This window comes from Pseudorasbora parva, chromosome 24 (assembly GCF_024679245.1).
Source record: "Pseudorasbora parva isolate DD20220531a chromosome 24, ASM2467924v1, whole genome shotgun sequence".
NCBI classification, from domain to species: domain Eukaryota; kingdom Metazoa; phylum Chordata; class Actinopteri; order Cypriniformes; family Gobionidae; genus Pseudorasbora; species Pseudorasbora parva.
The window spans coordinates 21,651,834-21,678,885 of record NC_090195.1 but is presented as its reverse complement, the minus strand read 5'-3'; the positions used below and the strand labels follow the sequence as shown (position 1 = coordinate 21,678,885).

Genomic DNA, 27,052 nt, shown 5'->3' with positions numbered 1-27,052 from the left:
CTACTGCGTTTCAAACAAGATTAAACAAAGAAACATTCCTCAAGTAATGTTTTAATTGAAAATACAAAAATTCAACATTGTATATATTAAATCAACCTTAATGTTAAAAAACTGTCTGGTTTGTAATTCATTCTGATAAAAAATACTATTCTTTTATAAATTAATAAATTTACATTTGGCAGATGATTTTATCCAAAGCGACTTACATTGCATTCAATGTACGCATTTTTACATTTAGTCAGTTCTTGCTTTCCCAATTCATCGATCCCACGATCTTGGCGTTGATAGCGCTCCTCAAAATGATCCAAACACATAGTATTGTTCCTGTTAAAGAGACAAATTTGGTTAAAACAAACACATTAAAAAAATCTAAGATATAAAGTTTCAAACATCTTCAATCAACAAGCAGAGATACTTACATAGCCTGTCTTCCTTTCGGGATCGTTTAGGTTTGTAGAGTAAAAATGCCAAGGGCATACATAGATTGTGGCCTTAAGTGGTTTCCTTCTGCAATAATAAACAATATTCCATGAAACAAAAATCCTCCAAAGCAGAAAGCAAACTAAAAGACTCAAAATAATCAGGTCACTTTGTGTTTTACTTCAGGTTATCTTTATACCAACACATAGCAAGAAAACGTTATATTCAAAACATAAGCACTACTGTTACAGATTTACAATACTACAACTAGAAAAGGCTAGAAGTTGTACAGAAAAAATCGCGCATGGAAGGGCACTAATGCATGTCTGCTCAACTAATACAAAATAAGACGAAAAATGTCAAATAGTATGAGTGTCCAATGTCGTGGAATGTATACGCCAAAACTCATTTCGGCGTGCATATGATAGGCCTACACACTTTATGGCGTATATATGACACGCTCTCTTGGGTAGGTTTAGGGTAGTGGGGTGGGGGGTTCGTATGTATAATATGCCATAAATTGCGTATCATATGCACGCAAAAAACAGCGTATCATATTCACGCCAAAATGAGTTTTGGCGTATACATTCCACGACATTGTACTCGTACTCGATCTTGAGTTTCTATATGACTGAAGCAGTTCATGAAGAAAAGCGTGTCCTACGATGTTTTCGACATTTTGGAGCGCTGTACAGAATGGTCGGCGTATGTTATCAAAGTACAACGAGAAGATTGCTAGAACACACAGAGCATTTCACTCGCAAAATGTTGCAGGCCGATCAGTATGCGCAGCGCCGACAATGATGGACCGTGCTATCCGTGGGTGCTCGGCCAGGGAACGAGCCCCGGCGTCACACAAGAAAAAAAAAATTAAGAGCAATTAATTCATTCGATTAACGTCTGCTTTCTCATTTGAATGACATTTCAAAACACCAGAATTAACTCGTAGTTACGGGGTGAAAGATATAAACGGTCTTATAAAGGCTGGAAGCCCTAAAGATACTTAACGTTATGCCAAATGAGAAGAAATAACTATCCAAGTCCAGTGAGTTAAAAAATGACACATAATGTTAATGCTGCTACATTATTACAAAATTAATACAACGAAATTAAGTCACTTACATAAATCTCGTCCTCCATTAACGAATTTAGTGTGTTAGTGGGGGTTATTCAGTTATGTTAAACTGAATGGCGGATCAAAAGCGCGCTAAATTTAAACTGAGGTAAAAAAAACAAAAACGCTAAGAGTTAAGTCATCCACGTCGGCTACGTTACTCATTATACAAGCTCATTAATAAATCACAAGTTGAAAAGATAATAATACTATACTATACCTTGTCCTTGTAACCGTTGTGTGTGCAGGGAAATCCATAAAGATGGAGAGACCGAAGGATGAGCTGGGAAATTTAAAATGCTCTGCACATGCGCAGATGTTGATTGTTAACACCCAAAGGAAACACTGTGCTTTATCACCCAAATGAAACACTGTGCTTTAACACTAAACAAGTGATAAAGCATATAATATTTGTAAATTAACACCAGATTTTATCACTAGATGCCCAACACCAGGTTTTTATCCCTCAGTAATTTGCTGTGTGGACAAATACAGAACTGGCTTTGAGAGATTTACACAGACAGAGCTCAATAACTAAATGCAAACTTTGAACTGAAAATGTCTTTACAATCAAATTCAGCACATTTAGCAATAAATATCTCAATTTCACCTAAAATAAACAGATTCAGCTGTTTGAGTCTCTTGTTGATAGTCCCTTATCTGCAGTGTGGGCACTGACAAGGCAAATTCTGCAAATGTTTTAAGCTGTTTTATGACTCTTCCCAAACCAAAAGGAAATGCTTAGTCATCTCTTTTCTTTCGGTAACTCACCATTCAGAAGAGCTGAAGCATTAGCACAGGCTGAGCTCCAAAATGCCTGACATCTTGAAATGTACCGTATATGAACCGATGGGAATGTAACAAGGGAAATGTAGCTTAAACTCATATTTATAATTCATGTAGCAGAGAGAATTTCAAAGGTATTTCAAACGGGATCTTTGAACATGGAGCCCAAGGCTCAGAAATCATTAGTTGCATACTTCTTTAGGGTCGTGAAACAGTGAAAAAACATGTGAGATTTATTTAGTATCAGTATAAATCGAAGTGTCTTGCCAACCAAAGCTTTACACTGAGCCATCACTGGTGACGGATAGTTTAGCACAAGCATGCAGTCATCTATGGTACTTTTTGTCATCTATACCTCCTGATTTTAATGTATCATTCTATAAAAAAAAAACATGTGTACAGGTTCGAAACAGCTGTAATTCAAACCACTGAAAATCCAGCACTGTTTAAAGCTCATCATAAGTGTTTCACTCTCTCCATGGTGATGTAGTTAGTAAAGACAGATCTGCTCACACATGAATGTACACCGTTTCTCATTCCCGGTGTTGAAGTGTTATTTATTATAGTCAGCAGCCCAGCATATGGAAATCCATTTTCTCACCTGACGTTCCTCTCTCTCTATCTTATTCAATATTAATGTCATCTCACATTACCAGCCAGATTTACTGTATACGATAAAGAGAAGGCTTTCTTAGGTGCATACTCATAATCATGCACCTGCATACTCACAAATGAAATAAAAAAAAAACTATGTAGGTAGAGAGAAGAAAGGAAAACAGAACAAGCTAACAAAAATGGCATTTTTAAGGGTAAACGGTGACAAAATAAAAATGATTTTAGAGGAAAAACAGAGAACGGATATAGGTTTAAACACTTCCAAGGGTTGATTCTTCAACTATCACCATGATGCCATTGTGCAAGACACTTAATAAAGCCAACATTAAATGGAAATACTAGGGTATTGTGTGGGTGCTAAAGTGTTTCTAAGGTGTTCTGGGTTTTTAGCATGTTTAGCCATTTTCTGGCATGTTCAATCATCCGATAAACACTATAATACCCCTCCACCCCTCCAGGGCTTGACATTAACACCTGCCAAATGTGTGTGAATTTCAGGAGTGATGCAGTCACTCCAACTAGCCACCTTGACGGGTAGAATTTTATATAGAATTTTATATATTTATTATTTTAAAAATGCATCTGAAATAATAAACTAAGTGCAATGTAGTATATATAGATTATTTGATACCGATATAATACTAAAATAGCCTCGCTCACTTGTTTCATTTGCTCTGGATGATATATATATATACTTAATCCCATGCGAAATTCAAGCAAATCTAAGTGTTAGATTAGCTTGAATTTCGCATGGGATTGCGCGCATTGCCCATAATTTTACTCATTCGCACAGATTTTTTTTTTTGCTCACACCAAAAGTGGATGCACTTAAAGCCGCTTAAACAGTAAATACACACAAAAAACCTAAAAAATGCCAGTCTTGGCATATTCAAGTAAACACACTCAGTTATGTTTCAAGTGAACGTAAACAAATGAGAAAGAAGATGCATATGTAACAGTATAATTCTGAGTGGGTTTTAGCATGTTTAGCCATTTTTTGGCCTGTTCACTCATCAAAAAAAGAGATAACACACCCCTCCATATTTATTTTTCCATAGATATCACTAAAATATTTGAAATGCTCCCAATACTATTTTCCTGCAGAGTAGATACACATTACCAGTTGCACTTTCTCGCTCTCTCATCTCCCCGACAGCGAGATGACACACAAACCCGCCTCCTCTCACTCACTTGTTTCATTTGCTCTGGATAAATATTGTTGATGTTAAAGGGATACTCAACATTTTTTTCATATTAAACTGTTATTCCCTTAACTAAGATGAGTTGATACATCTCAGCGCGTGCACTTAATCGCTCTGACGTGCGGTTTTAATAGCATTTAGCTTAACCCACTAAGCCCAGTTCATTCACTACTATGGTACCAAACAGAGATCAAGTTAGAAGTGACCAAACACCTCCACGTTTTCCCTATTTAAATACAGTTACACGAATAGTTGAACGACCTATGATGACTTGGGAGAAAGCAGGCTCAGTCGGGGTGCCAGTTCTCCTCTGGCCTATTAACAAACAGTGTATGACAATTATTCTGGCAACCTTACAGGTCAGAAATCATATTAGATCAGAATATTCAAAATTTCTGGGTATCATGCAAGAGACGGGTTTATTGAGTTGAGTTATTGAGTTATTAAGCATGTTGATTGCACTTGAATATGGATATTTGAAAGATCGGAGTCGTCGCACCAGAGAACAAAATAGAACCTTCACCTTTTTAGATCTAAGATATAAACAACAGCGACATATGCTTTTGACATAACTCAAAAATAAGCCAAAAGTGCTGAAAGGTTGTATGCATTGATTAGATCTCTTTGCACAAGCTGAAAAAACACAAGCACCGGCATACAACATAAAGCTTTTATCTCCAGCAAGCTCTCATTTACTACAGGAGTCAGATATGGAATAAATCAAAGTCTGCAGTGTGATTGCACTATACGAGATTTGAGATGCAAATCCAAAGGTGTCAAAACTAAACCTCAAGACAAAAATATCTGCACTGAGAAGAAACCACAACATTTTTCTAGACTGTTCAACACCTCGCTTTTACTAAAATGAGTGTGTCTGGGTATGAGTGTTATAGGTCATGTACTATTAAACAAAAATTGCATGTGATTTATTATAAACAGCATTTATAATTAGAGGGAAATATTAATTAAAGTCACCATAATTTGTTGCATTCTGAAAGGCTTAAACATAATGAAGGTGCACCATGCAGCACAAATACAAATTTAGACTTCGTTATGGTATTTGGCAAAGGTCAGAATAATTTGAACCTTCACCCTTGATATGAGGGCTTGGTGATTACACTGCACAGGAAAGATCATTTCAAATGACAAAGCCTTTGTGGCAAAAATAAAAGTGAAAAAAAAAAAAAAAAAAAAAAAAAAAAGGCAGGAAGACCTGTGATGACCTGTAATTTGATCCTAGTGTCCAGACTTTTTGTTAATGCTTCTTTCGCTTTACTCATTGCTTGTCTTTTCCTTCCTATTTGCTATAAAACAAACATTTACAATGTTCATCAAGATATTCATCTGACATAAATTAATATCGCAACAACTTGTGCTACATAACAGCTAGACTGAAGACTAAGGTCAGTCTCACATGTGTTCACTAACTGTCAGATGAAATCACCAGCTACAATCTGATTTCTAATTGAATCGCCCTTAAATATCGCAAAAAAACTTTGCTTGGTAACTTGATATATTTACATGTTCAACACCAGAATAAGATTTGACGCTGATAGTTAAATATCTGGCTCTACGAGACATCGACGTAATAACATAATATCACATCAAGCCAGTTTTATGAAAACAGCTTAAGCCCTAAACAGCAAACCCCCCACTGCTCGACAGATGAGATTCATTTAATCAGATGGAAAAGCTAATAGTCTTGATGTACCTCTTAACATTAAACTCCAGGTTTAACAAGACAAAATGATCAAAAAGTCTAATATAATCTATGAAGCTTGTTATTTAGAGGGTTATCCTTTTTTAAAGTACTTAATGTGTGCGTCCAATTTAATGGTGTATTAATAGGCTTAAGTTAGTGATCAAGTTAGTGTTAATACTAGAAATAAAGTCTTAATACAAAGCTCTTAAGGGCATATGAGGATCTGTTTGCAGAATTTAAAGAGGCTATTTTAAAATGGCAATATATATATATATATATATATATATATATATATATATATATATATATATATATATATATATATATATATATATATATATATATATATATATATAATTATTATTATTATTATTTTAAAGTAATTAGTGCTTTTATTCAGCAAGGATGCATTACATTGATCAAAAGTGACAGTACAGACATTTATAATGTTACAAAAGATATATATTTTAAATAAATGCTGTTCTTTTGAACTTTCTATCCATCAAAGAATCCTGAAAACAATGTATCACTGTTTCCACAAAAATAATCAGCAACAACTGTTTTCAGTCCCACTTTAGGTGGCATTAGGTGGCATTAAAGGTGCCCTATGTAGTATTTTTTCAGTGAAATATCCAAAAACCCTTAGGCCAGTGTTATATATTTTGTTCAGTTGAGTTCTTACAATATCCCAAATGTTTCCAACTATTTGTAAATTGTGAGAAAATTGCTATTTTAACTAAGGACCAGGACGTGTCAGCATAGCGTTTGAGCGAGTCGCCTGTCAATCGCGTCATATCTGCGTTACCCTCGGTTTTATTCTGCAGAAGCGCTTTTCTCTTAGCAGTGTGAACAAGTCACAGCAGTGCCGAGCGAACGCACAGAGTAACATCATAACATCATTTTAAACACACTTAAATGTATCTAATATGATAAAAAGAGCTGCTTTACCTTATAATCATGACTGGAAAAAGCGGAAGTGCGCGTGCCCGGCAACTGTGTCCTGTCCCGTCATAATAAAACTCCCGGTGCTCGCGAGCCATGTGTTTGTATAACAATCGCTCCAGCGGCCATGCTCAGGTCCACAACACTCGGTCCTGCTCTGCTTTACTCTACAGTAATGTTAAAGGGGGGGTGAAATGCTGTTTCATGCATACTGATCTTTTTACACTGTTAAAGACTTGGATTCCCATACTAAACATGGACAAAGTTTCAAAAGTTAAGGTGGACGTTTGATGGGAGTATTTCTTTGTCAAAAATACTACTTCCGGTTAGTCATAAGTTTCGGCAAGTTTTTTGCGATCATGCGTCCCCTTGACGTTAATGGGGGCGGAATTTCCTTGTATGGGCCTTACGGACAATTCTACCGGAAGAGCGTGAGAGAGAGAGAGGGAGAGAGCGAAAGTAACAGGCTACGCCCATCAAAGCGCTGGCTTGTAGGCTGCGCTGCACAGGTGATGTGCACAATTACAATGTCACCAAAAAAGTGCGTTTTTGGTTGCCAGACCAAGACAGTCCTGCACAGATTCCCCAAAAACCCCGCGTTAAGGCAACAGTGGATGGAATTTGCTTTTCCGGATCAGCAACTGAGTTGCGCGAATGTTTATATCTGTTCGCTGCATTTCGGTGCCGACTGTTTCATAAACAAGGCCCAGCTCGACACAGGATTTTCCGATCGCCTAATGCTGAAGGATGGAGCAGTCCCAAAGATAAAGGTCCCAACGTTAGAACCGCAGGCGGTGAGTAAGACTGCTTCAAATGTCTGTGTTTTTGCCTATGCTCATCAAGTAGCCCAAACATGATCACGTATAGTTAATTGATCAATGGAGCATGCGATGTGTAGTGCGTGTACATTTGTTTAACTGGCCACTATATGTGTAACTTTATGTTTGTGTATTTTAAAAGCACTCCAAACAACAATACACAAAGAGGGGGGAAATATGTTGAACTAAATAAGTGCGCTTTCTTCATTCAAATGCGCTACTATTCCGTGTCTTTTTAGCCTGCCGTGCAAAACCAGTCCGCTTACTGTCTACACAAACCACGCGTAAACACACAAACACACGTGCACAACTGCACTTCCCACATGTACACCTTCAAAGACAAAAATACGACGATATAATTCAAGTATAAATATGTAAATAACACAAGCCGCTAAGCATATTATATAGTTAGTGTATAACTTGTACCACATAGAGACGTCCTGCTCTAGTCGTTTTTGCTGCTGTTCCTGTTCAACTGCAGCCTCTGGGTCTGATTCCGGATCATAGATGTATGGCTGTATCTGATTAAAAGCCATATTTTTATTTTGAATCAAGTTTTTTCCCGCTGTTAGGGATGACACAGCTTTACGACGCACTCGACTCAACACAATAGCAGCAGCGCACACACGTCATTATTTAGCTCCGCTCACACGACACGCCCCCACCCGCTCTGCTTTTTTCGGAAAGACTCGGAACAGCGCATCTTTCTTATATAATTATAAAAAAAATAAAGACTTTTCGGAGATATGCAGGATGCAATGCTACTCTATAGGTACTCAAGATTGACATGACACTGACTGAAACTGAGTGTTTCACCCCCCCTTTAATAACCGCATGCATGAACATGATTTCTGCCCGTGTCCTATTTTCCACCGGCTGTGAGGTGAAGACCACGTCCCAAGATACTGCGCTCACACTTAACGTCATCAAACTACACCTTTGTTTAGAATAGGCACCCTCCAGTTGCATAGTGCACCTTTAACTGCTATGTACTTACATAAAAAAATAAGTGCAATGTACTTATTGTGCTCATATTGTATTGAAAAACACTTTTGCTGATATTGACGTGGGATACGGGTAAAGTTAGGGATATTTGGTGGTAAGGGAAAGTTTAAGGGTAGGGTTAGGTGTAAGAGAACTGTCAACAGTGTAATTATAAATGTAACTACAGAAATTAATCACAAATGTAATTACATGCAGGTCATTTTAAAAATGTAAGTACAGTGTAAAAACATGTATGTACACAATGAGAGAGCACTGTATCAAATGAGTAGTTAAGGCCACCTAATAAAAAGTGGGATCCCCTGTTTTCAACATTAATAAAAATAAGAAATGTTTCTTGAGCAACAAATCAGCATATTAGAAGATTTCTGAAGGATAATGTGACACTGAAGACTGGAATAATGACTTTAGTGTAAAAGTGTTTAGTGAATAATGGTTGTAGTGAATGTGACGTACATAATTCACCCTTGTTATTAAATATAGTTCTATATACTGCTGAGTATTAACGCAGTACTTTATCCTTAATAACTGTTCAGGGATCATGGTCCCTTTAAGATGCTCTGATGCGTGTTGACGTATTACGTTGGTTAACACCCACTTGAGGAATTTTTGTTATGATTTTGTTTAGTTATTAAACGAGACCCTCATGTACTCAACGTGAGAAGTTGTCGCTTGTTCTTCACAGCAATTTCCACACGGTCACACTTTATATTAGGTTTCTTTAACTATGAACTTACATAAAAAAAATAAGTAAAATGTACTGTCGTTGTTACACGTTACATGCAACTAACCTTAACCAAACCCTAATCGTAACCCTAAAGCTTGGAACATACTCTGCAAGAACAAAGAAATGTGTTCGTTTTCTTGAGGTGGCAAGAACAAGAATAAAGTTTGTTCAGTACATTCCATACTTCACGAGAAAAGCAGGTGCCGATCCTCTGTGTTTCTCCGCATTAACCACGCCCACTTTAAATATATGACAATCACACAATAGTTTTCGGACACCCGCAAGAAAAAAGTTCTGCTCAGGCGATGTGTCGAGAACACGCTGCGAGAACTCCCAAACCAGGGCCGCAGGAACAAAATGACGCAATTTTGTTCTCGCAGCCCTGGGAGCGAGAACTTTTTTCTCTGTTCTTGCGGAGTATGTTGTAGCCTTAACCCTATACTACATGTAGTTAATTATTAATACTCAGTATTTAAATGTATAATTACACAGTAATAGAGGGCTGCATTGGGATTGAGTTTCGCTGGGTTCCGCGGGAACCAACGCAAATCTCGCGGGAGCGGGCGGTTTGAATTTTAATGGGCAGCTAAAAAAAACACTGCGGGATAGGGAGGTTGCCTAGCGACATGATGGAGAAGATGTCAATAGATGAGATGTAGAAAAGAACCTCAAACAAGGTATTTACAGCACCAAAGCTAAGCAAGGAAAGTCTGACGTTTGGAGAAGTTTCTCAATTGTTTGTGCTAAAGATGGAAAGGAGCACGACTTTGTTCATCGTGACAAATGTGCAAAATAGTATACTCATCTACAATGGGCACAAATCCGGCTTGTCTGGGTTGAGGCGACACACCTGCTCTGTTCTCCCCAGTCAAAGTAAGCTGGTTTTCAAGGATACACAACATCTCCCTACACACATTAAACAAGAAACTACGGAGAAATGTGTGGAAATGTGCTGTCTAGACATAAGGCCACATTATCTTTAATAATATCAATACAAATACGTGTTGGTTTTTTTCCTGCGGGACGGGAGAAGACACAAAATCATTGCATCTCTATTATTGTGCGGGAATAAATTCTCAGAGTTTTGTGGGTGCGGGTTGGAGTGGACATACATATTGCGGGAGCGGGCGGGAGTGTAACACATACGTTGCGGGAGCGGGCGGTAATGGTCAAAAATACGTCGGGCGCGCGCGGGATGAAGAAAACAGTCCCGCGCAGGGTTCTACACAGTAACACAGACACCTTAAAATAAAGCGCAACCCAAAACACTTGTGCTGCTATTGAGGCAAGTTTAGGGACATAATTAGTACATATTAAATTGGGACCAATTAAGATTAACCATCACAGGAAAAAAAATTGTTGGTTTAACTTAAAAAGGTTAGTAACCTGGTTGCCTTAAAATTTTGAGTTTATTGAAATTATTTTATTTATTATTTTTGTACATTATTTTAGTTGATACAATGAAGGTAATTAGTTTAATAAATAGAAACTCAAAAAATTATTGTATCTGAACCACATACTATTTTTTGATAAATCATGAAAATAGCACAATTTGGCTACTTCATCACAAATAAAACACACACAATTACCCAATACACTTTTAATAATACAAAATCTTTTAATAATATTTTAATAAAGGTTGTCGATTCTCAAAAAGAATTCATTGTATTAACTTTTTTACAGTGTGGGTTTTTAAAAAATATTAAAATTGATTATTTTTTTTATCAAGAAAAATCACTGTAAGTCATTTTAATCATTTATAATGACTGAACTGTATAACTGTACAGAAGGGAATGATTCTTTAATCTTAAGCCTCAGCAGGGGATATGACTCGTTTATATCATTAGTGAAGTGTAGGTGGAGTCCAACAGCAAGAACAAATCCAAGGCACTCTGTATCACAAAAGGAGCTCACAGCTGAAAATGGCATAATCAACTCAAAATGAAAACAGCTCTATTATACTCAACAGGGAAGGTGCCCACGTATCATTTTTGGTTTTAAGGATTTTGTTTCTGGTACACATTTAAAGGGATCCTATTATGTCCTTTTTACGAAATCTTGATTTTGGGGTGTACTGTTATATATTTTCATGCTTGATTGTTCAAAAAAAAAAAAAAATCACATATTTTACATTATTACAGCACCTCTTTACCTGGCTCGAACAAGCCAATTTCAATGAAGCCCCTCCTTCCGAAATACAAAAATGTGCTGTGATTGGTTAGCTAGCCCAGTGTGTTGTAATTGGCACCGCGTAGGGTGTGTTCGGGAAATGTCCCGCCGCTACAAATCTGATGGAAATGGATGTCATGCACAGACTTTGCAAGTATGGATTTCACAGGACGTTTCAGTGTTATGTTTTTTGTTATTTTATTATACATTATAGATACGATGTTATCCACCATATAATCATGATATTTGTCAGACAACTAAGGTAATACCAAGCGACAACTTCCCCCGGTTTATCTTAAAGCCAATACGGAAGTGACTTAAACTGCAATTCATTGACTGGCTGCTAGAGACAGGCTCCAGAAGGGAGCAGAATCTCATTGATCTCCATGTTAAAATGCCAAGATTTACAGCAGATAAAACATGTTTACAGCCTGGTACAGACAAACTGCTCTTCAGAAAGCTACGGGTGGCGGACACGGACATCACGGACACCACGTCCATATATTTTATTACAATCTATGGGTAATACAAACAGTAATCCATCACCAAAACCATAGTTAATTTTCCTAAGGAGTGGGGCACCATATTTTCAAAAAGCAAGAGCTTAAAAAGCAAGAGAAACAAGCTGTTCTCCATAAAATGCGCATTTCATAGAGCTAAACAAAACTTCATTTTAAAATCAAAAGTAAATTAAAGGTACCGTCCTAAACTTCTTTTTTTCGTGTTCAAGGTTTACAAAAATTACATAATGAGAATGTACAACATGAATCCATTTTTCAAAGCATGTTTTTGTCTTACCCTGAATCATTATGGTACACTTATAATAAATGTTTATATTGGGACTATTTCAGACCGGTCTGGTAGGTACCGCTGCGGAGGAGCACAGCCCCTGCGTGACTCGCCATAGACATAAACAGAGAGAAGTAGCTCCGGCTTCAATGTTCTTCCACAAGACATGCAGATCTGTTTATTAACCGCTAGAGCGCAAAAAGTTACGGACTGCAGTTTAAAATTATATATTTTTTTAGGGATGGGGTGGGGGGGGTGCTTGAAAATAAATGTAACATTGCAAACTAGTGCTGCAACGACGCGTCGACGTCATCGATGACGTCGACTACGGAAATACGTCGACGTTCGTGAAATGCGTCGACGCGTCGTGTCAGACGTTCATCTCGCGTAATGTTGGCTTCTGCTCCTGGTTCTATCACAAAAACCTAGACCGCGAATATCAAAAGTATGGGAATACGTTTAAACAGAGGCCAAACAGTGTTTCCCACACATAGACTATTTGTGGCGGACTGCCACATAATCAATAACGGCCGCCACATTCGTCATTCATTCATTTTTACGCTATTTAAAAGACGCACGCATATTCGTTCAGCTGCATTTCCGTTCTCTCTCCGTCCTTTTGCGCGTCTCTTACTCACTCACTCACTCTCACACACACACACACACACACACACACACACACACACACACACACACACACACACACACACACACACACACACACACACACACACACACACACACACACGTGGGTTGCATCGACCGTAAAACAAGTTTTATTGCATTTTGGCGCATTTAGTAGCTTTTAAAACCAGAGCAGTTGAATAACAGAGTTGCGACACGCCTTCATCACGCGGCAGCGCGCGGTCACGGCGCTCATATAATTCTAAACAAACCAGCGCGGTGTCAATCAATACAGACCAGTGTTTCCCAACCGGGATCCCGAGCAAAAGGTGCCGGGACGCACTTACACCGCGGTTCATCTCACATCTGATGACACATCTTTAATATGGGTTGTAACTTGAAAATAATGCTGTATGTATGTTTCTGTCGATGGATACGTGCTGACTCCTCAGGTATACACTACTACAACAACAGCGATAATAAAAGAAAAACGTGGGCAAAACGGTCTCTCTTTGTAAACTTTATAAAACGCATGCGAGTGCTGCTGTACGTCCGAATATGATCAGTCATTTTCAGTCATCACCCCTGTGTAGCCAGGAGACTCGAATGAGAAGATCTGTCTTTGTGCACTCATCCCAAAGCGCGCAAATATTGAGTTATCTTTCAAATCCTGTGCTTAAACGGACAAACTCACAAAAAGTATGTCAAAATCTCATAGCCTTCTCTATGCCTTAAGTGAACTTTATACAGAAAATACGACGACTATCCGTGGGTCTTAAAGGGGCAGTAGCCTTCACTGCTGTCTGTTTAATGTCAAAGTTTAATAAGGATTATTTTTTAAAATTTTAAACAGTTAAATGTGTGGTTATTTTACTTTTGATTACTTCATTCCATTTCTCAAAAAACTAATGTTAGACCAACCTGAAAAGCATTGTTTATTTTGTTCTCATCTTTGCTCAATAGTATTTATTTGTGCTGCTGCTTCTATTTAAGTTATCTGTTCTTATTTTCTTTATTTTCATTTGACAGTAGTCCTTTTTCCCCTGAACATAGCAAATACCGAACTGTACTGAAACGTGAACCTAAAACCGCGATACAAAGCGAACTGTGAGCAGTCTGTACTGTTACACCTCTAGCGTAACTTATGTGAGGGGGTGCCACAGAATTTTGAAAAATTTCAAAGGGTAAAAAAATTAATCGTTAGATTAGTCGACTAATCGAAAAAATAATCGTTAGATTAGTCGACAGAAAAAATAATCGTTAGTTGCAGCTCTATTGCAAACTTTTCTTCAAACAAAACGATGTATTATTTGATTTACTCTTTAATTGATATTTATTTATTTTTACTTTGAAGAAAAATATGACTATAATTTTTTTTTAGTATTTTAATATTTTAACATCACTGATGTACTTCACAAAAAAATCTTCACAAACATCTGCAAAACAACCTATTTCTTGATTTTATTGCCATGCTAACAATGACATCATTGAGGTTTCGTCAAGCTCAGTACCACCAAAAACAACAAGACGAGACGACAAGAAGGCTTGTTAGCAAGTGGGCTGACCTGTTCATAATTAAGTCCATATATAATCCTGCAGCTTGGGTGGATGGTCCTGGGTTTGGTCAGTACTAAAGGTCTAATCAGTGCCAGACACCTGCCAGCATCACATGACTACTCTGGGTGGGCTAGTAGGCAACAGGGGGTAAAGGCGGGATGGCTTCCCCCCTTCCCAATCTCCCTTGCCCCTCCATCCAGTCAAAGTAAATCCTATTAGCCTTGTTCATCTGGCCCACATAGCTAAAACGCTAAGATTTCTGGGTGCAGAGTTGTGTATTTCTCTCTGAGATGATAAAGAGAAACTCTGTATCATATCTTTTAATGATTGTCTTGATGATGAAATCAATCAGTTCGCCTGGTTTCATTTGTTGCTATAAGAGGCACATTGCATTTGACTTGTATTGGTCTTTTAATATTTAATTCAAGTATTTCAGCACTTTGAAGGAGATGCTTAAGGAGCATTTGTTGTATATTGGGGAGAATCTGCTAAGGAGGTTTCATAACTGAACTGAACTCTCCTTCAGAGCATAAAGCATAAACCTTTAGAGGGATTTTATAATCTTAAATTAGGTATAGGAGCAAGAAAATTAAACAGAGCCATTCCTGGGGATCAAGACTTAAGAAAACCTTCAGGGTGGATTTTGTCAAGTAGCCTTTGCTAAAAAGATTGGAATATCATAGCAGCCAGGTAATTAAAATGCATTCACCATAATGCCAAAGAGCATGCTGATAATGTTCCCGCAACCCGACACTGTTCTCTATGACTATACTTATTCATTCATTTGAATTAGACATCGGAAATTATAATTCTGCCACTTTCTTTTTTATAGTGGCTCTAAAAAAGGTATTTAGACATTTTTGGGCAGACAAGTCGTCAATTAAAAACGTATGAATGTTGTTGCATTAGATACAAAATACCAACAAAGCCAAATGGCAAATACCATTAGAGTTTTCCCCTCCCAATAACCCAACTGACACACCGATTTTTAGTAGGAAACTGAAACTGTTCTACTAACAAATGACAGCCATGTCCATTTTTATCTTCATTTTGAACAAAAATATATATTTTTGCAAAATGTTGGGTTACCCTTTATCTTAAGGTGATGTTGTTACAGTGTAGCTACAATTATGGACTGAGGCTGAGGGTAATACTCCTGGTTACATATATGTTACATGTACTTTACCATAGTAATAACAGTAAATTATGCATAATTACATGCAACTAACCCTCAACCAAATCCTAATCCTGCCATAACCAACAAGTACATGTTGTTAGGTATATATAATTACACTGTAACAATGACACCTTAAAATAAAGTGTAACCAGACTGAGTAAATTAAAGGGATAGTTCACCCAAAAATTTAAATTCTGTCATAATTTACTCACCATCAAGTTGTTCCAAACCTTGTTTGGAAACAAAGAGTTTCTTTGTTGTGCTGTACCCAAAAAATATATATTTTGAAGAATGTTTGTAACAAAACAGATATTGCTCTATCTGCCTGGTTACAAACATTCTTCAAAATCATCTTTAAAATTCAAAAGCAGAACAAAGAAACTCATACAGGTTTGGAACAACTTGAGGGTGAGTAAATTATGGTGAACTATCCCTTTAACTACATGTACTTACCATAGGGTTTGGGTTTTGTTTAGGGTTAGTTGCTTTTAAATATGCATAATTTTCTGGTATTTCTATAGTATGTGGTGTGTAAGTGTCATCTTAAAATAAAGTTTTACCAAATGTTTTTCTTGAAAAAATGTGCTTGTGCTATATTTCTTATAAAACTACAGGTCACTTGGTTTGACATTTTGTTAATATTCATACATTTTAAGTGCCCGAATACTCTTTGGTATTTGTACATTTCATACTGATGAATAGAACCACCATGCTCATTATTACGTTATTAAATCCATGTTTGAAGTGACTGTTCGGTCTGGAATAAGCAGTGCCAAATAAAGCTGAAGACCTTTGATCAGGGGCAAGCAAAGAAACACACTCTGACAGCCCGAAGCCATCCACTGATAAAACCCTTGCTATGAAGCCAAACAGAAGCTACATGACTGTATAAAAGAGCCAACAGTACAATTTATTGGGTCGGCTTCTTCAGCATCTTAGTAGAATTACAAACAAGAAAATGTCTGAGTGTGTGTGCACGAATGTGTGGCCTATCGGGATCAGGAAGAGTGGCAGCGGTCATGGAATTCCAGGAATTCCCCCTACACACACTTCACGCTCCATCAGTCCTCTCCTCCTCCCTCTCCCCCTTTCTTCTTATCTTCCTCATCCATCCCTAGCGCACTCTCTAATCGCCGTAATGGCTGTATCCGCGGCTTTCCTGTCCCCCGCTGCCCTTTCTTGCAACAGGGACGAGGGAAGACCTGTCGTCACTATCAACATTGCCCTTTGGGTAATTTAAGACACCTGCTATGTCGGTGCATCAAGAAATCCAAGTAGGCCGGCGCTACTTTGTGCATGCTAAACAGTGTGTTTAATATTTCAGAGTGTCAAACTCCCCTGAGATACTAAAAGCGCAAAGCAATTCAAGACACTGTCACAAATTAGGTTAAAGGAATCGTTTACCCTGAAATATAAGTTCTGAAATCCTTTATTCACCCTCATGTTGTTCCAAATCTTTCTTTCTTATGTGGACCGAACACACAATAATAAGTTTAGCAGCATGTCCAAGCTGCTCTTTATAATAAAGTAACGTCCAAAAACTACAAAAAAGCTGATAAAAGTAGCTCATGCATTATTCGTTTGCTTTATTTAATATCTTGTAAAACTAGCTTTGCTTGAGAAACAGACTGAAATTTAAATTATTATCCACAAGAAAGAGCTGCTTGGACATTATGTCCCCCAAAAAAAAACCATATATACAGGTTTCAATTGAGACATGAGTGGGAGACAAAAAGAAGTTGAATGTGTACTTGTAGTGTAAGAATTAAATAAGTATTACTTTAAAGTACATTTTAATTTAACTTATTTTTTTATTTTATTTGGAATTTTCTTCAGATCTACTTTTACAACAATGACTTGCACACAGAAACAATACATTTTACAGGGGATCATAACATTCACGCATCCTTGCATGTATGATCGATTCCACCGAAAAATATGTTCAAAGGTACAAGGAAAAGAAGAAATAAGAAAATATTTAACAACATTTAAAGTAGCAATTTGAACAAAAACATCCACTTAAAACAAAACATGGGTTGTATTCAAGTTCCCCCGGCAAACATAACCAGTTAATTCTGATAGTCTTCCATCACCGTCATTAATGGTGGCCATCTTTCAATAAAAATTTCCCTCTGTAATCTCAATGAATATGTAATTTTTTCCTTAGTGTAAATAATTCTCAAAATTGTTAGTCATTCAGCTTGGTTTGGTGGCTCATTTTTAAGCCAGTTTAATTGCTTTCCTTGCTGCTACCAGTAATATCTTTAATAAGTACATCTTTTTCCTACTGTGTATTACAACTGGTTTAATCCCTACGATTGCTATCAAAGGGTCTCTCATCAGATCAACATTCAATACTTTATTAATATATGTAAAAATGGATTTCCAAAAGTTATCCAACAAAGGGCATTGCCAAAAAATATGTGAGTGAGTAGCCATCGTCTCTCCACAGCCCCTCCATCACTGACTTGATTGTTTTGGATTCATTTTAGCCACAACTTGTGGTGTTCTGAAAAATCTGTTAATTATTTTCCATTGAAATTCCTTCCACAAATTGGCATTCGTGACTTTATGAGCCTGAGTACATACTTCCAACCAAACTTCTTCACTTATTTTGAGCTGTAGCTCCCTAGTCCACTTGTCTTTCACATAGAATGAATTATCTCTTGTCATTGAAGCCATGAATTTATAAACACTGGTTATTGATTTCCTCATATGTTCACCACCCTGGATTTCTAATAAATATCGTTCTAAAAGGGAGGGCTCTATTAATCTATTCCAGTTTGGGTGTTTCAGTATGAAACGCTTTAATTGTAGGTACCTGAAAAATTCAGTTCTTGATAGTTTAAACTCTACTCTCAGTTGTTTAAATGAGTTGAAGTTGTTATTACTAAATAATTGGTGTAATGAAGGTTCAAAAGTTTCCAGTTTTTGAATCCTGCATCAAGTCTCAATGGGAGAAGAAATTTAAAACAGAGAAATGCCTGTTAGCTTAAACATTTGTTGTATTTCCTTCCAAGCTACGCATGTTCTGTTCGACCATTCTCCCAAAAGTTCTCTGGTGGATTTAAGCCGACCTCCTTTAGTTTTTGCCAGTTGTAAGACTTTATATCTAACTCTGGGTCTCCTACCCTGCCATATAAATCTTGAGATGAGACGATCTAAAAGACTAAAAGTAGATTGGTAGAGTTTGAAAAAGAAAGAGGAGCCTTGGGAGAACGTTCATCGCAGCTTCCACCTTACCTATTTAAGTAAGGGGAAGTGTATAAAACTATTGTTTTAATAATCTTTTATCATACTTTTAAAAAATACACTTACTTTGATCGGTTGTTAACATAAAGCACATGTACAGTACCGTAACTTTATTATAATTTGTCTGTTATTCAATATCACATTTAAAGGTAATATATTTTAAAAGTACTAAATTGCAACATAATAAGAAATGACATTAAAGTATATTTTAGTTTACCATAAATGCTTGTCCATACATTTGGTTGCACTTAAAACCTTACTTAAGTGGGTAAAAAACATGTTTAAGTGCGGCTAATTACATTTAATATAAATTTATATCATAAAACATATTCATTTAATTGCAAGCAATGATGAAGCATCCAAAAATAATACATTCAGTTCACTCTTAAAGCCACACTATGTCATTTTTCACCGCTAGAGGTATATTATATATTTGAACAGCCGAACGTAGCCCCGCCCACAATATCTGAGGTTGGGAAGTTCGGTCTGGATTTGATCCGTTGTGAAGCAACTATGCTTGAACCAGAGCTGTCCGGACCAATCAAATTGTCAGGGCGGGCTTCATATGATGATGGACAGATGATTAATAGTAACGTAATCGTCCATGTCACCAAAGAGCGCTTGGGTTGAATTTGTTCTAATCCTAAACAGAAAAAAATTTCTTGTATGATTTGCCTTTACTATTTCTCTCAAAAATGATAATTGTGTTGGTAAGTACTCTGTGTATACTGAAATTCTTTTTCAGAATACACTGGAAAAGACTGTTTACACTCATCTTCTTCTACTTCTTCCAGCATGCGTGCAGTTGAGTTCTGTTGACAACTATGCGTCGCTCAACATATGTCACTTACTCCTTTGCTCTGATTGGTTGTAGATCTATCCAATGGAGTGCAGAGGCATTTTTTTTCCTGGTTCGGTAGAAACGCCCCATAATCACAGCCCAATGGAGCAGTATCAGACTCATGTTCTGAGTAGAATCTGAGTACGACGACGTCAGGCTAACTCTTGTGCACTTTTTGTATAAGACAATTGTTGCACACTGCAGTAACCTAGATCTATATGGTCAAATATGGTACTATTATCAATAAGACTGACTAGTGTTGCGCCATATAACAATGACTCGTTTTCTGGCGATAAATGTATCCAAACAGTTGCTCATCTGTCTAATAAAACACAATATATTCAAGTGTCTTTGGTGTTTCCTGGTTTGGTTTCTACAAAATATGGTATGGTATGGTTTCTACAAAATAAATCAAGAAATCGAGGGTAACGGATATGATGTCATTAATAGGCAAGGGATGGACACGGTCCATGTGGTTAAAATGGCTAATTTCTCGGAATTTTAACATTCTTGGAACCATTTGGGATAATGTAAGTACACAAGTCAACAAAATATATAACATTGTTCTAGTGTTTTTTTTTTGGTTATTTTTATCCCAAAAAAATCTTACATATTGTGCCTTTAAGTATATTCTTTAAAAGCATGTTATTAACATAAGTCATATTTTTACTAATTATACTAATGTGTGTTTTGTTCAAGGAAATTATTACATAATTTTAAATTTTGGGGTAACTTAAAAACTGAATTGAAACTGAATTAGTGTTTTTTTGATATAGAGACCTTTTCTGTTTCAGCTCGACTGAAGGAAATCCAACTTCTCTCCTATGGGAAAGAACTCGGGCTGATAGAATCATCAGTGCCTTACAGGAAATGGGAGGAAGCGTCCTATCAGACAGTGAGGGACATCTCAGTTGCCCCTTTATAACCTCATTTACTGAAGCTCAGAAATATCCGCCCCAGCACTGTCTAGTGCTTAGAAGAAACTCTGCTGCTAATGTAGGGTGGCATTCATAGTGCATGTCACTCTTCAGGAAAAGAACACAGGTTGTTTTTCTTCCCTTGTGCCTGTGTGTCAGGTTTCCTGTCTACTGGGTTCTATGAGCATGGCAGTGCTGAGTTCATTCACAACACTTACTGTCCTCAAGATCTAGAGTTTTTAGGCATGAGACACATTCCATACCAGGCTGTACCATTCTCCTCTGGGTCATATGGGATTGTAATTGAGACTGGGAATGGCTGAAAGAGGAAGAGAGACAAGAGAATGGAAACATTGTCCAATCTTTCTGTATAGTCTCTGATAAGATTGTAAGGCTTCCTGCCTGACCCTGAATTTTTTCCAGATGTTGATTGTTTTTTAATTGGTATGGCATGTTTTCCTTTTTCTGTAACTCTGTAAGATTGCAGGAAGCCTGGCTGCAGGTTACTATGATGAAATGCGTTCCATTGACACATGAGTGATGTTTGGTGCGGGCAGAGGTGACACCACGGGACAGTTGATACGTTGTTGTCCTGGTCTGGTTACTGTCACTGTGAAATGACCTCGATTCACAAGGATAATGAAGGATGATCCATAATCACCCCCAAAAACAAGAGATTAAAATGGCTTCTTTGAAAAATATAAAAATATTTAATTCAGTTTAAACAAATATATTATAAAATTTATAATATAGTATAAAATGTATATTACATTGAATCTGAATTTTCAGCATAATTACTCCAGTTTTCAGTGTCACATGATCTTTCATAAATCATTTGCTAACATTTCTTATTATTATCAATGTTGAAAACAGTTCCGCTGCTTAACATTTTTGTGGAAATTGTGATTATTCGATGGATAGAAACTTCAAAAGAGCAGCCTTTATTTAAGATGTAAATATTTTTTGATATAAATAATGTCTTTATTATAATTTTTATCAATTTAATGCATGAATAAAATATTAATTTCTTTCAAAAAATAAAATCTAACGGACCACAAACTTTTGAACTGCAATGTAATAATAATAATAATAATAATAATAATAATAATAATAATAATAATAATAATAATAATAATATATTGTGCAATGTAATATAATAGACATTCAATCTATAAAATAAAATAGTACATTCATTAAATACATATATTATTATAATAAAAATGGTTCATATTTAAGTAATATTATTACATTCATATAAGTAAAATTCAAGGCAAAGGGGAGTGAAAAAAAGTATTTTTACCCAGATCTAGAACTAATGAGATCCCACACAAACTAAATTAAAATAAATGCAATTGTCTTTTTTTCTCAGACACTTAGGTCATTTTTAAAGAATTCCATGTTTAGAGAAAAACAAACACAGATAAAGATGCTGTCCTGCAGCAAGTTAACCAATGGATGAAAGGTGATGCCCTTTGCCCCCAATGAATCAAAGTTCCTCCTCCACTTCTCACAAGACACTCAGTGCTTTGCAGCCTCATCCCAGGTGACCCTTTCTGAACAAGTTGTCAGCTACATATGTCAATATCTTCCCACTTGACCCAAGACCCAGCTCCCTCCTTCTACCTCCTCATTGGACAAACCAGCAGGGAATTGTCCCGGAGAACAAAGCATATAGCTGGGGGTGTTCAGTTAAGGACTTTGACTAACATTCCTTTCACAATGCTCTCTGGCGACCAACTTTTAATGACCCTGCTCTTCTAAACATTTACTGTTCTATGGGACTAGCAACACACACACAAAAAGAAGACTGTTCAGTGCTCACAAATGGAGCATCTTTATGGAGAGGACCCCTTCTGACAGCCTCAAGCTTTAAGAGAGTTGCCTCATTATTTAGAACTGAATATTAATGAATGAGCCCCAGGGTAATGGAAACATTCACTTTGTTCTGTAGCCTTTCCACAGACGTTCCTGTAATACACAGGCAACGTCGAGGTCATAGGTTGAATTCCCAGAGAGAAAACATACAGTAGGTCAACTGATCAAATTTATACTTGATCTTGAATCAAAATCATTTAGGATAAAAATAATCTATTACTAGTTCCTAAATCACTTGACATGAGATTCCAAAATGGTCTTTTGCATACCAACAAAATTAAACAAAGAAGAGAAAGCTGAGATTATATATATATATATATATATATATATAAAGGGGGGGTGAAAACTTTTGAAAAAGATCAAGGTAAATTGATCTTCAACGTGCATGACACCATGCAAGTTTGAGTCTGATATTGATATTTAAACCAAATATTTAACATTTGGACAACGTCATCCTGTTCAAAATGCTTAATGCATAATGTTTCCTTTTGGAGCATCAGTGGATGTTTGAACCTTTTTTAAATAGTTTAAATCTCTCAATTCTCCTCAGTGTGAACAGATGTATCTCAAAATTACAGTCACTGCTGGAAAGGGTTCAAATATGCAAAAGGGGCTCATTTTTTATAAATTCAACTTTCATTTACTATATGTAGAAATCTTTTACATAAAATATATTATTCAGCACAGCTCAAGATTAAACAATAAATAACATGCCATTTCATGCTCCCCTTTGTTTTGTTAAAATTATTAAAAGTTTAACAGATTCTGCAAAGCATATATATATATATATATATATATATATATATATATATATATATATATATATATATATATATATATATATATATATATATGCTATTAATTAATTAAGGGTTGAGAATAAATGTTTGCTTGGTAAAGCTTTAGTAATTTATGCAAACAAATTATAACCGATTCGGTAGAAATGGGAAACCTATTATCAGTTTAATTATCTCTATCCTAGAATGTGCAGGAAAACGACACATTTAAAGCTCACTGTGTAGAACGAAATAACAATGTACCAAGCTTAGGCTACTTTACCCCAAAATCACAATCCATGAGCAGGTGCAACCATGTGAGTTATTCAGGCAAATGTTCCAGAGAAAGGGTGAGAAAAGCTCTTACCTTATAATAATATGATGGAAAACGATCAAAGACGCCTGTAGCATAACATGATGTTTATCTGCGTTATATCCTCAGAATCCTGACTATGAAACACAATGATCTCTCACGGGTTGTGTTAACGTAAAGCTTCCCTAACTCTCCTTCAGCGGCAGCTCACAATAAATAAAGGCTGATACTTCCTGCGTGTGTGTTGTGTGGAGAGAGAGAGAGAGAGAGAGAGAGAGAGAGAGAGAGAGAGAGAGAGAGAGAGAGAGAGAGAGAGAGAGAGAGAGAGAGAGAGAGAGAGAGAATTTGGACTGGTTAGCAGCAAGCCGTTACTCTATGCCTAGGGTCGATTCGTGTTAGTTCTATTTAGAAATTAACGAAAACGACTGTTTCTCATGACGTTCGGGTACCCTACATTTCTTTAATTGATACGGAATGAGACTAACTGTTTTCTACACTTTTATTCAGCCATCGCCGCTACTGCATCTACAGCGCCACTGTGGTCCGATTCCCAAACGAATGATTCTTTGAGTAGTTTATTTTTTAGTTAACCAAAACGCGACCAGTGTTGTCCGAATTCCAAACGAACGAGTCTTTTGAGTAGGCCTAGGTTCTTTTTAAACTGATAAAAAAGTAACCAAATGTAGTCAAATTTGAATGCCAGTTCTTTTCAGTCAATGCATTTATGAATCAGCAGGATGAATTCTGAAACCGCAAGTTGTGCTATAGCCATATAGGCTAGGTCAACTTAAAGGGATTGTTCACCCCAAAATTAAAATTAACCCATGATCTACTCACCATCAAGCCAGATTTATCTGCTTTATAATGGCATAATGGAAGTGCATCCAGCCATTATAAAAGTACGGCTCCAGGGGGTTAAGCCTTCTGAAGCGAATCGATGGGTTTGTGTAAGAAAATGATCCATAGGCTATTTAAAACTTAATAAACTTCCGCCAGACTGCCATTAGGCAACCTAATATATATATATATATATATATATATATATATATATATATATATATATATATATATATATATATATATATATATATATATATAGGCTATATACATCCTTGCTAATCTCCTTTAGTTAAATTCACTGTGGTTATAAAGCAGATTAGCAAGGATTTACATTATGTAAATCCTTGCTTTTTACACACACACACACACATATATATATATATATATATATATATATATATATATATATATATATATATATATATATATATGTGTGTGTGTGTGTGTGTGTGTGTGTGTGTGTGTGTGTGTGTGTGTGTGTGTGTGTGTGTGTGTGTGTGTGTGTGTGTGTGTGTGAATCCTTGCTAATCTGCTTTATACAACTTTTGAGTTTTGTTTTTATAAAATTAACCAATGCAAAAATGGTCAATATCACCAGGGTCTATTTTAAAGAATTTGCATTATAGCTATAAAATGAAATGATATAAAAAATATATATTTTTGTAATCCTTTTGCAATAGACTAACAAAAACCGATTGTTTCATGTTGAAATCGGAAATTACACCATCATTGGAGACAGCTGAGGTCAGAAAATGCCAAGAGTTCAATTTCCCTACCTCCAAAATACCAAAGACTCGTTCATAGAACTGTTAGGGAACGAGAATCGATTCCTTGATTCCCATCTCAATGACTCTGTAGAAATCACATCAGTAAACGCACCAAGATAACAGCATCTCTCATGGGAGTGCAATGCCGAATGAGGAGAACCCAAAAATCATCAAAAGAGATGCAATATTTACAATCGATTTTTATAGCTGTTGGTCATCTTAGAAGCTCCAAAATCGAGAAGATATCAATGCGTAATTAACGTTGTCATAATGTACGCAAAGACAATGCAGTGACACGCAGTGAATATAGCGAATAAGGTGTTTAGGTTTACCTATATGGAGACTAGTCCGAAACCTCTTCCTTCCAGCCGAACCGGCTCATCAAAGCCGCCGCGTCACCGGACCAAGTGAAACGCGCAACGCGCACATGCTTCCTTCCCGCACGGTATCAGACTGTCACATGAACGGAGCGGTCAGTCCCTCTCCTGCCTCCGTCCAGAAAATATATGAAACCAGTCCAACACCGCCCACCTCCCCAAAGCTTGCTTAGATCATAGACTGGTCATCAGAAACCAACGGGTGGAGGTTGAATGATATCAGACAGATAATGATGTTGCGTGTCGGTCACCCCGGATCTAAAACTGTTTCGTAGACTGTATACGGCCACAGAATAATAATGAGCACACATTGCTGCACCAGCAAGAGAGCATTTTGGGGAACTGGGTCTGGGCTTTCTTCAGTGGTTTAACTTGAATTACCCTGCTATAGGATGAGAGGTCCACCCTGAGGACAACACCAGCTTGCGTATAGCCTATTTAGCCTATGCATTTTTATTCCCCGATTTTAAATCGGGGACTAGAAATGCATTTGAAGTAGCTAAGAGAAAAGTAGAAATGTTTAATTTATAAAATAATAATAATAAAAAAATCAAAATATTGACAAAATGTCCTTAGGCTACTTCCCGACATATGTCAGTAAAATGACAACTACTTTGTTACTGTGTTTGTTAATCTTTGTTAACATTATATAAAAATCCAGCTGTTCATGGTTTGTTCATGTTAGTTCACAGTGTATTAACTAATGTTAACAAGATTTGAATAATGTATTAGTAAATGTTGAAATTAACATTAATTTAACAAAGATAAATGAATGCTTTATATGTGCAGTTCATTTTTAGTTCATGTTAACTAATGTAACATGTAGTTATATAACTGTATATGTCATGTAATTAATGACCATTATTCTAAAGTTTTACCTTGTGTTCAACAGAAGAAAGCAACTCATGCAGGTTTGGAATAACTTGAGGGTTAACCCCTTGCCTATCACCCCTCCATTTAGCAAATTGAGCATTTAGACATACTCATAGTTAAAAGACAGCTGCTCACACGTTATTCTGAATATACACATAACCAATATATATTTGGAAACACTTGAGAGTTTACAGCTGAATATTTAGATTTACGCAGACAGTTATTAATATAGAGACATATAGGCTAAAACATAAAAATAACAAATGTAAATATTTTAAATATTTTTATGTATAAAAATAATATGTGAATGTATAATTAACGACTTACTTTATTAACTACAAGTTAAGTGAAGCCACAAGTGTGGTCATGCTTTATTTAAAATCTGAGGTTTTTATGTCCAAAACTATGAATTTTATGAAACATTTTCTTAGACCATGTTTTTAGAGATGCTTTTATCAAATAAGTTTGTTGGCCTTTGGCAGTCTTTTGTCTAAAGTCTGGCAAGGAAAAACAGCTCAATTAATGCTTCAATGTGCTCACTCGACGATCGTTTCATACTTTTGAATATGAGACGTAA

The 27,052-nt window shown here is 36.4% G+C and overlaps 1 protein-coding gene and 1 long non-coding RNA gene across 3 annotated transcripts in view; both read right to left on the bottom strand.

The window, feature by feature from the left end:
* The window catches only part of tmem108 (transmembrane protein 108), a 106,037-nt gene extending 80,167 nt beyond the window's left edge, over positions 1–25,870 (bottom strand). The window contains exon 1 of one of the 2 annotated variants that reach the window (XM_067435109.1): positions 25,558–25,870. The gene's annotated coding sequence lies outside the window, so the exon portion shown is untranslated. Of the gene's footprint in view, positions 1–23,672; positions 23,846–25,557 lie in introns of those variants that run through there. The other variant, XM_067435110.1, reaches the window with a different exon arrangement.
* On the bottom strand, positions 245–1,966 carry LOC137063549 (uncharacterized). The gene is made up of 3 exons (XR_010901399.1): positions 1,755–1,966; positions 420–507; positions 245–324 (listed from the first exon to the last, which is right to left on the bottom strand). It is a non-coding gene; the product is annotated as an uncharacterized lncRNA (long non-coding RNA).
* Positions 25,871–27,052: the final 1,182 nt, after the last annotated feature.